The sequence below is a fragment of the Peromyscus maniculatus genome, chromosome 1 (genome assembly GCF_049852395.1).
Source record: "Peromyscus maniculatus bairdii isolate BWxNUB_F1_BW_parent chromosome 1, HU_Pman_BW_mat_3.1, whole genome shotgun sequence".
Lineage (NCBI taxonomy): Eukaryota > Metazoa > Chordata > Mammalia > Rodentia > Cricetidae > Peromyscus > Peromyscus maniculatus.
The window spans coordinates 86,245,784-86,260,384 of NC_134852.1; positions in this window are offsets into that span (position 1 = coordinate 86,245,784).

A 14,601-nucleotide genomic window follows, 5' to 3' on the forward strand; every position below is an offset into this window, starting at 1 on the left:
AAATTGACAACAACCTACATGTCCTCCAACCAAAAAAAAAATAGGTAAAGAAAACGTGGTACATTTACAAAATGGAGTATTATTCAGCAGTTTAAAAAAAATGAGATCATGAAATTCACAGGTAAATGGATGAAACTAGAAAAAAAAATCATCCTCACTATAGTATCCCAGACCCAGAAAGACAATTATGGCATGTATTCACTTATATGTAGATATTAGGTATGAGGACAATGATAACCAAGCTATAATCTCATAAAACCACAAAAGTCAGGTAGAAAGTAAGGGACTGAGGGAGGGCAGATAGATCTCATTGGGAAAGGGCAATAGAATAGAGAATTGTAGATCTCTGGGGATGGATAGGGTGGGAGGATCAATCGGATAAGGCATGGGGGACAAGAGAGGAAGTACAGAGAGACTGCTAAAAGCAAGGGCCATTTGAGGGGTATGGAAACCTAACACTTTTTATATCTTATTGCATGCAACATTTATGATGATAGGCCTGTCTGTACACGAAAAACATAGTATACATAAGGTTTAGTACTATGTTCAATTTCAGAGATCTTCTGGGACTCTTAGAATGTGACTCCATGATAGTGGGTACAACTGGATGTACACCTTTTTCCTACACCTTACAAAAATGCTGCTAAATAAATTGGCACTGCAATTTGGCCACTGAAATGTTACTGTCTGGCAAGGTTGAGAAGCAGGGACATGCGGACAGCTTACTGCAGTCATCCTACTCTTTTGAAGTGCAAATGCATCCATCTCATGAAGCCAGATGACTGCATACAAACAACAAGATCAACATGGATCAGCCACCCCCACTCTACCAGGGCAGAAAGGCAAGTCATCCCAACAGATATCTTCAGTTTATGTGGCAACAAAATAGATAGATAGATAGATAGATAGATAGATAGATAGATAGATAGATAGATAGATAGATAGATGATAGATGGATGGATGGATAGATGGATGGATGGACAGAAAGACAGATAGACAGATAGACATGTGTATCTTCTTCACCCATGCCCTGGATAGACTGTGGGTCCTGAAGCATCACTATAGGAAGTGGTGCTTTAGGAGCCTCCCCAGCCAGCTCCATATATATCATATATCATATATTTCAGTGTCCCCTGGGCTAGCTTCAAATAGCAGCCACTTTAGCATCCAGAGCTTTAAACCAAATTCTTCTGCTTTTCTGAAGAAGCATTCTGGCCCACAGTGTCCTTTTCAGTTCTGAATGTCTCCCTGGTTCAAGAGGGCAAGGTCATCCCTCAGGTAGGTGGTTCCATCTCCAGCACCTTCCATGGTGATCATCACATATTACATGATCTCTCCTTAATATTCTCAGGGGATTGGGTGCAAGAACGCTCTCCCCAATCCACAGATGTTCAGTTTCCTTATGTAAAACTGTATAGTGTATGCATGTATTATGTATACTTTAAGTCATCTCTAGGAGGTGTGGGAATCACCTAATGAAATGTGGATTCTATATAAATAGCTGCTCTTAGGACATCATAATCAGAAAAGAAATCTGTGCATCTTCAGGGCAGATACAACTAATTTTTCCAAATATTTTCGACTCTGTTGAATCCACAGATGCAGAAGCGAGGATAAAGAGGGGCAAGTGTAATTGGCAGGAGTGATTTCATGAGCCTAAGTGCCCCAGAAAAGATGAATGTTCTAGTATCTTGAATGGCACAGGACAGCCCAGTGAAGCTTAGCACATGTCTGTGCTATGAGACCATGAGCCCCAACATTCAAGTTCAATGCCAAACAACTCTCTTGTCTTCTTCTGCTCATTTCCAAACCTCTCTCCTGTTTCCTCTCACAGTGGAAGAAGTAATGGTCACCTGGCCCAACTAAGTGAAAATCAATGAAGGACTTGTATGGATGGCCTTTGTGAACCATGCCACACAGCAGAGGTGCAAGAACGATCACTTCTTCTCAAGAGCAAGGACCATACTGTCCAGGCCTTACCTCTCCCTACTGGGTGAGGTGGGCAGAAGCCCAGCTTCATGTTTCTCATCCATTAAAGGCCTAATGGTCTGGAGCCCTGAAAGCCTGGTGTTCTTTCTTGAAAGATCTTTGTCCAAATCAATTCAATGATGCTTGTTCAGGAGTCAGTTGGTTGCAAAACATCATAGAGTTTAGTCTCTGCTACAATTGAGTTTATGTTGACTTTGTCCCCCACCTCTGCCCAGAACTCTAGAATCATCCTCCCCACTGGGGAATTGCCACAGAGAAGAAGGCATGCCAGTGGCCTTAAATCACCTCTCCCTGGTTTCCTAATGCTCCCAGAATGTCACTGCTCCCAGAATGTCATTCGTGCTCTACAGATGAACAGAGAAGAAGAGAGAATGAAACAATATCCTTTCTTTTTTTAACGTTATTGATTCTTTGTGATTTTTCATATCATGCATTCCAATCCCACTCTTTTCTCCTTCCCCTTACATTCACCCTCTGCCCTTGCTACCTCCCCCCACAAAACAAAACAAAACAAAACAAAACAAAGTTTAAAAGAAAAACCAAAACTGAACAAAACAAACAAAAAAAGGGAGAAGAATCTCATTGTGGGAGCTGTAATGTGGCCCATTGAGTCACACAGTTTACTTTTCCATTCATTCATCTTTACTTGGAAGTGTTCATTTGCCATGAGTCACTGGTCTGGCTCAAAACCTCTGGTTTCTGTTATACCATTGGTAATGGGCTCTCAGTGGGGCTCATCTTGACTATCCTGCCATTGTCCTATGTCGAGGAGATCCTGCTGTTTTAGCTCTGTAGGTTTGTCCCTTTCACATGCTCCAACAGTTCACAGATGAGGTACATGTTGGGGTGGGTCAAATCACAGCCCTGGTTCTGGGCCTAAGTGGTAGCTGGGTTGGTCAACCCAGCAGCTTTCCCTCATTGTTACTACCTGGGTGAGCTCTCCAGCATTGCCTCTGCTAGCTTATCCAATGCAGCCTGCAGCAAGGAGCAGGGCCAGTTCTTCTGCTCTCAGGTCCTCAGATCTGGGTCCCCCATACTCACACCACCAGGGGCAGCTCTACTGTTTTGCTGGTGAGGTGCAGGACCCTTTCTGCCAAGTGCTATAGGGGGCATTCAAGGAGGAGCAGGTTCAGCTCTCCTCCTCTTACACCCTCGGGGCTGGCTCACCTGGGGTCAGCTCTAGTGTGCTGCCCAGGCAAAGTGCAGGGCCTGCTCTCCTGTGTGCATGTGCTGCAGCTGGTGAAGGTTAGGGCTAGCTCTCCCATTCTCATGACCCCAGGGCCAGTTTCTCACCTGCCACAGGTAGCAATGGGTGAGGGGTGGTGGTGGTGGAATCTTTCTTTTACCCATGCCACCACACAGTAATGAGGGGAGCAGGGTCAGCTCTCCTGCTCTCATGCCCTCGGGGTTGGCTCTCTTGCATGCCTGGTCACAGGGTCAGCTCTAGTGTACTGCCCAGGTGAGATGAATGTTCATGGTGAGGAATGGGGCAATCTTTCCTGAGTGTAGGGTATCAGCTCTCCACTGAGAGGAGGAGACAGGTCTCCTGCTGCAGTATCCAGCAAGGGGCATGGCCAGCGATCCTAGGGCCAGTGAAAGGCAGGGTTGGCTCAGCACAGCATAGTTCCAATGACCCCCTGTGCTAATATGGGCCATGGACATCATCACAGACCCCAGCTGCAGCATGACTACAGACCCAGACATGGCCCTTGGCAGCAGCTTGGGCCCAGATATCACCACGGCTCTGGTGGTCCTACAACCCACCCAGATCAGTATGACCCCGATGGCAGCATGGCCCTCAGACACCACCATGGTCTCAGGTGGCTGATCAGACCCCCATCATCCACATAGCCCATGGTGGTAAGAGGAGCCACAGACTTCAATCAAGACCATAGCTGCTGTAGGGCCATCGAGCCAGACATGGCCCTGGGCAGCAGCCCTAGCCTGGACAACACCATGGCCCTGGGTTATAGTGCAGGCCACTCAGATCAGTATGGCCCTGGTAGTGGCTCAGCCCATGGACATCCTTGTGGCCACAGGTTGTGACCTAGACCTTGGGCATTCGTGTGGTCTTTGCTTGCAATACAGGTCATTGACAACAATATAGACCTAAAAGAAAAAGCCTGGTACATTTGCATTGGGTGCCAAAATGTTGTTTTACCTTTATTACAGTGGCTGTGCTTTAAACTACCAGTGGCCCAGCTAGCTCAGTCAGTGGAGCATGGGACTCTTAGTCGAGGGTCATGGGAGCCCCACTGGGGGCACCAAATGTATCAGGCTTTTTCTTTTAGGCCACCAACCAGCTCCCAAATCAAGACGTGGAGACTTATTAGTTTTGAATGCTCAGCCTAGCTTAGGCTCCTTTCTGGCTAGCTCTTTTAACTTAAATTAACCTGTTTCTCTTTGTCTACCTTTTGCCTTGGGGCTTTTTACTTTTCTTTCCTACTTTATATCTTACGTTCACTGTTTCTTGTGCCTGGGTAGCTGGTGGTTGCCTGGCTTCTTGCCCCAGGCATGTGCCCCTTTCTCTTCTCTCTTCTTCCTCTCGTTCTTCTCTCCCAAGCCTAGATTTCTCCTCCTATTTATTCTTTCTGCCTGCCAGCCCTTCCTAGCCTTTCCCTACCCAGTTATTGACCATTCATCTCTTTATTAGACCAACCAGGTGCCTTAGGTAGACAAGGTGAAACAAATAGAACACATCTTTACATAATCGAACACACATCCTTACATCGTTAAACAAATGCAGCATACACAAATGTGACACACGTTTCCACAGCTAAAGTAATATTCTGCAGCATACACAAATGTAACACATCTTTGCCTAGTATAAATAATATTCCACAACACTTGGGATGTTATTCTAGCCTATAGACCCAATACCCTAGTTTTGAATGGAGCCTCGAAGAAGAGAAGGCTCTTCTACAGGTCCTGGCTGCTGCGCAGGCTACTCTACCACTTGGACCATATGATCAAGCAGATCTGATAGTGTTTGAAGTGGGAGTGAAAATAGGGATGCTGTTTGGAGCCTTTTTCAGACCCCTATAGTGAATCACAGAGGAGGCCTTTGGAGGTTTGGAGCATGGCTCTACCAGCATCAGTAGACACCTATTCTACCTTTGAGAGACTGTTCTTGGCCTGTTATTAGCCCTTACTAGGACTTGAATATTTGACAATGGGCTGTGTTACCATGTGACCTGAGCTGCTCATCATGAGTTGATGCTATCTGAGCCATCAAACCAAAAAGTAGGATGCATGGAGTAGCAATCTATTTTAAAATGGAAGTGGTATAAAGTGATTAGGCCTGTCGTAGCTTGAATGTAATTGGCCCACATAAGCTCATAGGGAATAACAGTATTAGGAGGTGTGGCTTTGTCGGAGTGGGTATGGCCTTGTTGGAGGAAGTGTGTCACTGTAGGGGCGGGCTTTGAGGTTTCTTATGTGCAGGATACCACCTAGTGAGTCAGTCGACTTCCTGCTGCTTTCTGGTCAAGATGTGGCCGGCACCATGTCTGTCTGCACACTGCCACGCTCCCCATCATGATGATAATGGACTGAACCTCTGAACTGTAAGTGGGCCACCCCAATTAAATGTTTTCTTTCTAAGAGTTACAGTGGTTATGGTGTCTCTTCACAGCAATAAAAATCCTAACTGAGCAAAAAATTGGTACCTGGGAGTGGGATATTACTGTGATAGACCTAATCATGTATTTGTTTAGAGGAAATTGGACTTCAGTACTTTGGGGTTATGAAAGCAGTGGAATGTGTTAAGCACTGCTTAATGGGCCATGCTAGTAGAAGCAAGGATGACAGAGGTGCTAAGAGTCGGGAATCACTCAAAAGGTTTCTGAGAATAATTTTAGTGTGCTGCTTAAAGATCATTCTTGTGATATTTTGGTGGAGAAAGTGGCTGCCTTTTGCCTGGTCAAAAGAGTCCTGCCTGAGGCTCAAGTGAGGAGTTTTTGGATTAATTCCATTGGCAGAAGAAATCTCAAAACTGTCTTGTATAGACTCTGTCATGTGGCTATTAGTGGTAATTCAAATGAAGATTTGTAATGAAAAGGAGAAAGCTGAGCAGAGTAAATTACAAATGTAAATTTTGAGGAGAAAAAAAGCACCAGGAAGTGGGATGGAGCTAAATCTTTTGTCCAGGGAGATAAATTGATTAAGAAATGTAATAAAGGGAGTGGTGACCTCAGGGCAAGCTCTCACCCAGCTGAGTTTCCAACTTGTGGAAAGAAACTAAAGCTTAGAACCAGGTGTGGTGGGGCGGCACACATTTAATTCCAGCACTGGGAAGACAGAGGATGGTGGAGCTCAGAGTCTGAGGCCAGCTTGGTCTACAGAGCAAGTTTCAGGACAGCCAAGCTTAGGCAGTGAAGGCCAGAAAGCTGATGGAGATGTTCCAGCCCCAGTAAGCAGCAGAACTTGGCAGTTTCAGTCACTTGGTTCTGGCTTTAGAGTTAAGGAAAGAAGAAAGGAGTTATGGAGTAAAGCCACTGAGGCCAGGCATGTGTCAGGGGTGTCTCTGAATGGAGGCCTAATAGAGAGGCCATTGCATGAAGCTGTAAAGTTGAAGCTTGGATTGTCTTGGAGAACCCAAGACATTAGCGATGCCAGAGTTGTGGGATACTGTTGAGGAGAGCTGCTAATAGGGAGTGGAACCAGCCCAAGAGAAAGAAGTGTGTTGCAGTTGACAAAACTGAACAGAGTTGGAGATCTGAAGAGCATTTCAACATCAGACATGAAGATGCAGAGTTTGGAGCTTGCCCAGCTGATTTTTGGTCTAGCTTTGGTCCATAGTTCCTCACGTTGCTCTCTTCCCTATGTTTTAGAATGGTAATATATATCCCATGCTATTGTATGTTGGAAGTATGTGATCTGCTTTTTTATTTTGATTTTTTTATAAGTGATTACAGTTAAGACATTACATGACTCTCAGAAGAGACTTTGAACTATGGACTTTTAAACGTTGTTGAGACTGTAATAGACTATGGGGACTTTTTTTTTTTTTTTTTTTTTTTTGGTTTTTCGAGGCAGGGTTTCTCTATGTAGCTTTGCACCTTTCCTGGAACTCACTTGGTAGCCCAGGCTGGCCTCGAACTCACAGAGATCCGCCTGCCTCTGCCTCCCGAGTGCTGGGATTAAAGGCGTGCGCCACCACCGCCCGGCGACTATGGGGACTTTTGAAGTTGGACTAAATGCTTTTTGCAGTAGGATATTGTTACAAGCTTATGGGGGCCAGGCAGTGAAATGTGGTAGTTTGAATGTAATTGGCCCATATAAGCTCATAGGGAGTGTCAACATTAGGAGGTGTGGCTTTGTTGGAGTAAGTATGGCCTTGTTGGGAGAAGTGTGTTACTGTGGGCATGGGCTTTGAGGTTTATATGTTCAGGATACAGCCCAGTGAGTCAGTCAACTTCTTGCTGCCTTCTGGTCAAGATGTAAATGACACCACATCTGTTTGCACACCACCATGCTCTCCTTCAGGATGATAATGGACTGAACCTCTAAACTGTAAGCCACCACAATTAAATGTTTTCTTTATAAGAGTTGCAGTGGTCATGGTGTCTCTTCACAGTGACAGAAACCCTAACTGATACAGGCCTGTAGAACTGAGTTCTGTGTAACTGTGTGCTGTAGTGTATGTGAATACAGTGTTCACCTTGTGATGAAATTACCTAATAAAATTTTTCTCAAAATATACCCTCATTGTTAATTGATCCATGACTGTGCAAGTTCTCATTTTCTCTTTTTAAAAAGATTGATTTATTTCTATTTTTTATTTTACATGTATAAGTGTTTGTCTGTGTGTATATACATACTGTATGTATACCCAATGTTTGTGGAATCCAGAAGAGGTCATCAGTTCCCTGGAACTGGAGTTACAGGCAGTTGTAAGTTACCACGTAAATACTGGGTACCGAACCTGCTAGAGCAGCAAATTCTCTTAACCACCTACCCATCTCTCCAGCTCAGGAGTTCTTTTTAAATTAAGTTTTAGTTATCCTAAACAATAGTGGGTTTCATTGTGGCATCGCCATACACAAATCATTGTATTTTGATCATGAACGGTTATATGTGTCACTTTTGGCAACTGCTCTACTTTTAAGATAGTCTATAAAATCAGGGCTGGAGAGAGAAGCTCAGTGGGTAAACACACAAGGATCTGAGTTCTAGCCTGAGAACTCACAGCAGAAGTACTTTTTTTTAAAAGCTGGTCAGAGTTGCTTGTGTTTGTAGACAGGTGGATCCTTGGGGCTGGCCGGCCAGTCAGCCCAGCCTAGTAGGTGATGTCTTGGCCACTGAAAAACCTTGTCTCAAAGAAAAGATGGATGACACCTAAGATAGGGCACCTGAATTATCTTCTCGCCTCCACATGCATATGTGCATACATGTAGTTGCACACATATGAACACATATGCAGGCCAAAAGCACACACCTACACAAAAACATTATATCAAAGACTCTGTCCTCTCCAGGGATAGGCACCTTAAGTGGTTATACCATGTGGTCAGCCCTGAAAAACAAATAAACAAACAAACAAACCACTAAAAGGACTCAGCAGGTTGCATTTATATATTTATACATTTATAAATAAATAAATAAATAAATAAATAAATAAATAAATAAATAAATAAATAAATAAGCAAACAATGGAGATAATACATGGCAATTAAAGGGTGGCACAGAGGTAGAGGAGGGAAACAGTTAAATGGGAAAGCATGATAGGGTAACAGGTGATTGAAAACAATCAGAGTACATTACATGCATTTATTAAATAAACATCATAAGGAAATCTGTTCCCTTTTATAATTAAATAACACATAATAAAAGTGCAAAAAGATGTCTACTGCTACAAATAATATGAATTGGGGCGAGGATTTTTTCAGAGAAACTAAAATGAGAAGCTCACAATATGTAAAACATATTTGCCTTTGCGAATGAATATAAAACAAAGTTACTAAAAATGGAACCTAGGACCAGCAAAATGTTAAGCCCACCAAAAATCCCAGCACGGATGGGGAAGGGGCTCATGGAGTTGCACCTCTATTTGAGGAGCCATTGGCATTGATGGCTGCCGGTGAAGGGAGATTCAGCCTCTTTCAGGGATGTGGCCCCTGTGAGGTCTACCCATGTGCCAGTAGATGGGTTTATACCCATGCACACAGAGGCAACACTAATTGGACTCAGTGGGCTACATTTTTTTTTTTAAAGTTGGGATGAAAAGTGGTGGGGTGAAAAGAGATAACCTAGCAAGGAGGAAATGGGAGTGGATTTGGTGACTACATATTATATGCATGGATGAAATTCTCAAACAATTAAATAGAAGTAAAAGAAAAATAATAATAAAAAAAAAATCCCTTCAGGTCCCTGTAGGATATTCCCCCATTTTATCTACGTGTTCTCTCCTCTACTTACACAGAGATCTGTACTTTCAAATTACAGAGCTCCCAGTGGAAGACTTTGTGTTGGCAACTAAGATTTTAAAACCCAATAAAAAAGATAAACTGGAGTGGCAAGTAGTCGAAGCTACGCAGCTGTACAAACTAAAGCTCGCATTTGGAAGAAGCCTGTATTTCTGCATCTGTGCATCTGCAGCAGGGACCCAGGCAGCCCAGCCCTGAACACATCCACAGACCAACTAGAAAAGCAAAAATCCTGACAACATTTCATCCTCGCTCAAGGGAATCGGGAAAGTGATACAATGAGTGGCCGTGGTGGACGCTCAGCATTTCTTCACTTTCCAACTCTCTTCCCGAATTTGTCTCCTTAATTTCTGCCATCCCTCTCACAGCCTGCTTGTGTCTTTTGCATGCATGTTTCTCCTGCCTGTCCCTTACTCTTTGTTGTTGTTGTTTGTTTTTTCCCCCAAACACTCTCACCCAAGAGTGTTGCTAGTTTTTTCTTTATTTCCTCTCAGCTCTTTTATAGGAACTAAAGTCCCCGGAGCTAGCTGCTGTGAGGCTCAGCATCCTTCCTGGAACAGGCAGAGGAATCCAGCTCTGTGTTTCAAACAGATTCTCCCTGGTGCGCAGAAGAGACATAAAACTGAAGTGTGTTTTTCATGCAAACCCATTTCTTTTAGCCCGAACATTTGCGAGTTGTTTCCAACTGTCCCAACATCCATAGCAAAAGGAAAGCTAAGTCGGGGCTTGTCTCTTTCGAAAACATTGCTAAAAAGATGCATCTCCCAGCTGAGGGATAACCAGGATGGAATCTAGAAACCAGAAACTAATGTGAGGGCCGCTGAGCACAGTTGGGATATCTGGAACCCAGGAGAGAAAAGTTAATGAAAAAGGAGCCTTGAGGTCAGAGAGACAGGTTCAAGTCCTGAACTCAGAATTTGGGCAACTGTGGAATTTTAGGCATATTCTTTCACAGTTCTGGAGTTTTGTTTCCTTACCTGGGAAAACAATAAAACTAATCTAACATTGATAAAGACATAAAACAGAGAGTGTTTGGCAAGAGTTCAATACAAAGAGTTCCTTAAAAATCAATAAATATTAGTCACTAGAATAAGCCTTTAATATACCTTGCAGACCCCCACTTCCAGGTCTGTTTACTTCCAGAATGCCATATTCTGTACCAATTACCCTACAGAGTGTTTCATATCTATATCAACACCCTCAAACATCCTTATGAAATTCTGTAATGTTTTCTGTTTACTTGCATCATAACAGTATGTTCTCAGTATGTTCTACCATGATATTCAGGGCATTTCAATGAGTCTTTGAACTCTTCAAGTTGTCTCCTGGTGAAATATCATAGATGAAGTCATTTTCATGTGTTCAAACACACACACACACACACACACACACACACACACACACACACACGAGAGAGAGAGAGAGAGAGAGAGAGAGAGAGAGAGAGAGAGAGAGAGAGAGAGAGAGAAGAGAGGCAGTTAGTCTAGATAGCCACAGACTTACTCTGTAAACTCAACCAACCATGTATAAAAAATAGAAAATATTCTAACATATATGTTATATAGGAAAATATGTACAGATTATATAGAAATACTACATCACTTTGTGTAATCTCCTTGACAGACTCCTAGAACACATCTCTCACAGATACTAAGTGATGACTATACACACACACATGCAGATGTACATGTGTGTATGCATATTTTTACCCTTGCAATATTAAGTGGCCAACTTCCAGTCAGTTCTTTAATAGTGTCAATAAAGCAGGCAGTCATGACTTTGAGCCTTCTAAGAGTGGGTTGAAATGTTTTCAAATACATTTTCCAATTTATCAAATCATAGCAAAATAATAAACTATACTTCAGGCAGCCTGGGGTAGCCTTATGAAATTGTTATGATTTGTTCCTGAGATAGAGTACAAATTCTATGGTAATTGTCACCAAATTTTAATAAGAGTGAAAGGAAGACGTAATTAAAGTGTTCTTTGTGGCTTTTCCTCTTTTTTTTTTTTTCTAACCACAGCCATCTGCAAGCACTTCCCTGGGTGTCTTATCTCTATTGTGCAGGCACAGTAGAATCTTTATCATGTGTGGCAGGGGCTGAGGCACATAAAAATAATGGCTGTGCTCTCATTCTTAAAAACACAACACCATCTTCTCCTCTTTCAGGCATCGAACCCCAGATGGAGTTCTCTGTGCTTAAATGTGAAATGCTAGTTTGTGTGTGTGTGTGTGTGTGTGTGTGTGTGTGTGTGTGTGTGTGTGTGTGTGTGTGTGAATGGCTCCCTCTTAATCAGTTCTTAGAATTCCAGTCATTGTACTGTAAAATACAGTCCTGTTTCTAGAGCATAAATTTCTCCAAGTAGCAGAAGAGGCAGGCATATGAAATAGCATAGCATTTTTGTTTTTCACTTCATGATTCAAGGTTTTAAGAGAGTCTGATTGCTTTCTCTAGGTACTTAACCACTAGCAGCAAGCAACAGAAGAACTGTACATCTTGAATGCTTAATTATGAGAAACACGGCTTGCACACAAAAAAGATAAAAAGGATGCGACAAGTGAAGGAATGTTCACTGTGCAATTTGGAACACTGGTCTTGGAGAGGGATGTATATCACCATGGAAATAGGCCCGTGACACATTAAGTGACAAGGAAAAACAGCCAGCGCAAATCTGCCTGCACAGTGCAGTGTGACTCTGCTTCTACGCAAATCAACAGACGTTAGATGAAAGCTTGCTATGATGGGTTATTTTTATTTTCTAATGTGTCTACTCTGTGCTAGCAAGAATAAACAGACATTACTTTTCTAATTACAAAAGATCTTTAAAACATAAGCTGTGGCCCTGGCTCTGTGGCACGCATTCCCTGATGTGCTTCCCATTGAATGCACCTATAAAACTCACATCAAATGCAAGGATGGACTTGAACACAGGTGGTAGTGGGTGGATAGGATGGAACAGAGGTTGAAGTTCCACTCACCCGGTGGTTATTCAACCATCCTCCCTTCAGTATCATTCATCAAAGACATCCTGGATGCCAAAAGTGCACACTAGGTATGGACATAGCAAGCATGGAGGGAAACGTCCTCTCTCTACTCTCCTACAACAGGGCTCCCCTTTGTGCTAGTGGCCCTAACGGCAGCACACTGATACCAGGAAGACACAGAAAGTTCTTCTGTCCACTCAACATAACTATAGTTCTAAGATTTTTTTTCAGTGAATACACATTGCTGAATCCTTAGCAGGAAGGCACAGAAAACTCTTCTGTCCACTCAACATAACTATAGTTTTAAGATTTTTTTTCAATGAATACACATTGTTGAATCCCCTCTACAATGTCTTTATTCTGCTGCTATTTGGTCCTGAGAGTGGCCTTAGTTGTGAGAAGTTCAAAGGGGAAACCAGATATCCAGACTTCTGACCAGAGAGCTGATAAAGGAAGTCCTGGGTTGTGGTGAATGATAAAGATGGACGAGAGTAAGAAAGTGATTCCAGTGAAGTCATGTGTGAACCCCCAGCCACCCCTACTACACGTTTAAATCTGACCCTGATGAGCACATCACAGGCTCTGAGAACTGAGCTGCAGACTCACAGGCTATCCCATGGGACAGTCTATATAGTAATAAAAACAGAATTATGTTGAAACCAGAACCCAGAGAATGAAACAAGCCGGAATTTGTGGCATGAACTTAATCTAATGATTGCTTGCCAAAACAACAACTAGAACTACAAATTCAAAATTCTTGTAAAAGTTTAAGATCCAGGGCTTTGTAGTGCAATGGGTTACCCAGGGTATAATCTAAAATTAATTGCCACACAAAGAATCAGGGAAATAGCCACCCACCCACCCACCCCACACACATACACATAAGAAAAGAAAATTTACAGATCCTACCTAGCTTTGAGGTCACAGCAATGTTAGAATTCCCAAAGACTTTAAAGTGGGTATGACAGCAGGCTGTAATTTCCATGACCTGAGGATTCCAATTCATAGCTGGAAGATATCAGAAGAGCAAAGAAAGAACAGCCCACCCAAATACGCATTGTCTTCTAGGAACACTGTAGATAAGACGTGTCTATGTAGGTAGATAAGAGGAGAAGGGTAATCATGATATACCATGCTTACATAATCGAAAGAAACCTTACAAAACAGACACAGAGACCCATGCCTTTAATCTTAGTTATATAGGAGTCTGAGGCAGAAAGACCACAAATTTGAGGCCAGCCTGAGCAGCAGAGTGATATCATATCTTGAAAATAATAAGCAAAGGGGAGGAGAAGAAAAACTAAAAAGAGAGACAGGGAATGGAAGGATGGAAAGAAAAGGGAAAACTAAGAAGAAAAATGAATGCTCTACATTAACATCAGATCATTTTGCTGGATTTAAGAAAAAATATATCATCAGGACTAGAGAGGTTGTAAAATGTTAATAAAAACACCATCAAGAACTCACAATGATCCTGTGTTTACTCTTAGTAACAAAGCCTCAAGATGAATGAAGCAAATGCTAAGGGTGAAGAGGAGAAATTGAGAAGTCCGTAATTAGAAGCAGAGACTTCAACAATCCTTCACTCACTAATCAAACAATTAGACAGAAAATAACCATGGATGAAGAGAACTAAAGTGACTATTTCAAACAGAGAATACTCCACTCAGTGATAACAGAGTAAACATCATTTTCAGGTACAAAGGAACTCGCATCATAATAAACTATCCTTGGGTCATGAAACTCACAAAGGAAAAGAATTTAACTAAGCATGCTTTCTGGCCATAGTAAATTCAATCATGCTAAAAGAAATACATGTGTGTATGAGTCCTTATGAGTGTACATATGCATGGTGGGGAGTCCATACACATGCAGAGGCCAAAAGAGAGTGCCAGGTGTCCACCTCTATGACTCTCCATCTATTTTTAGCACATTTTAAGAATTTTTTTGGCATTCCTTAGAGATTATAATATAATCATAACATTTTTCCTGCCCTTTCCTCCCGCCAAAGCCTCTCACACACCCCTCCCCTTTCTCCTACCAATCCATGGCCTCTTTTTTCACGGTTCTCTCTCCCTACTCTTTTGAGGCAGGCTTTCTCCATGAGCCTGAAGCTCCTATTTTCTCTGGTAAGCTAGAAGTCAGTGAGATCCAGCTTCCCCTGTCTCCACCCTCGTTGGGGCTGGGGTTTCAGGTGTGCA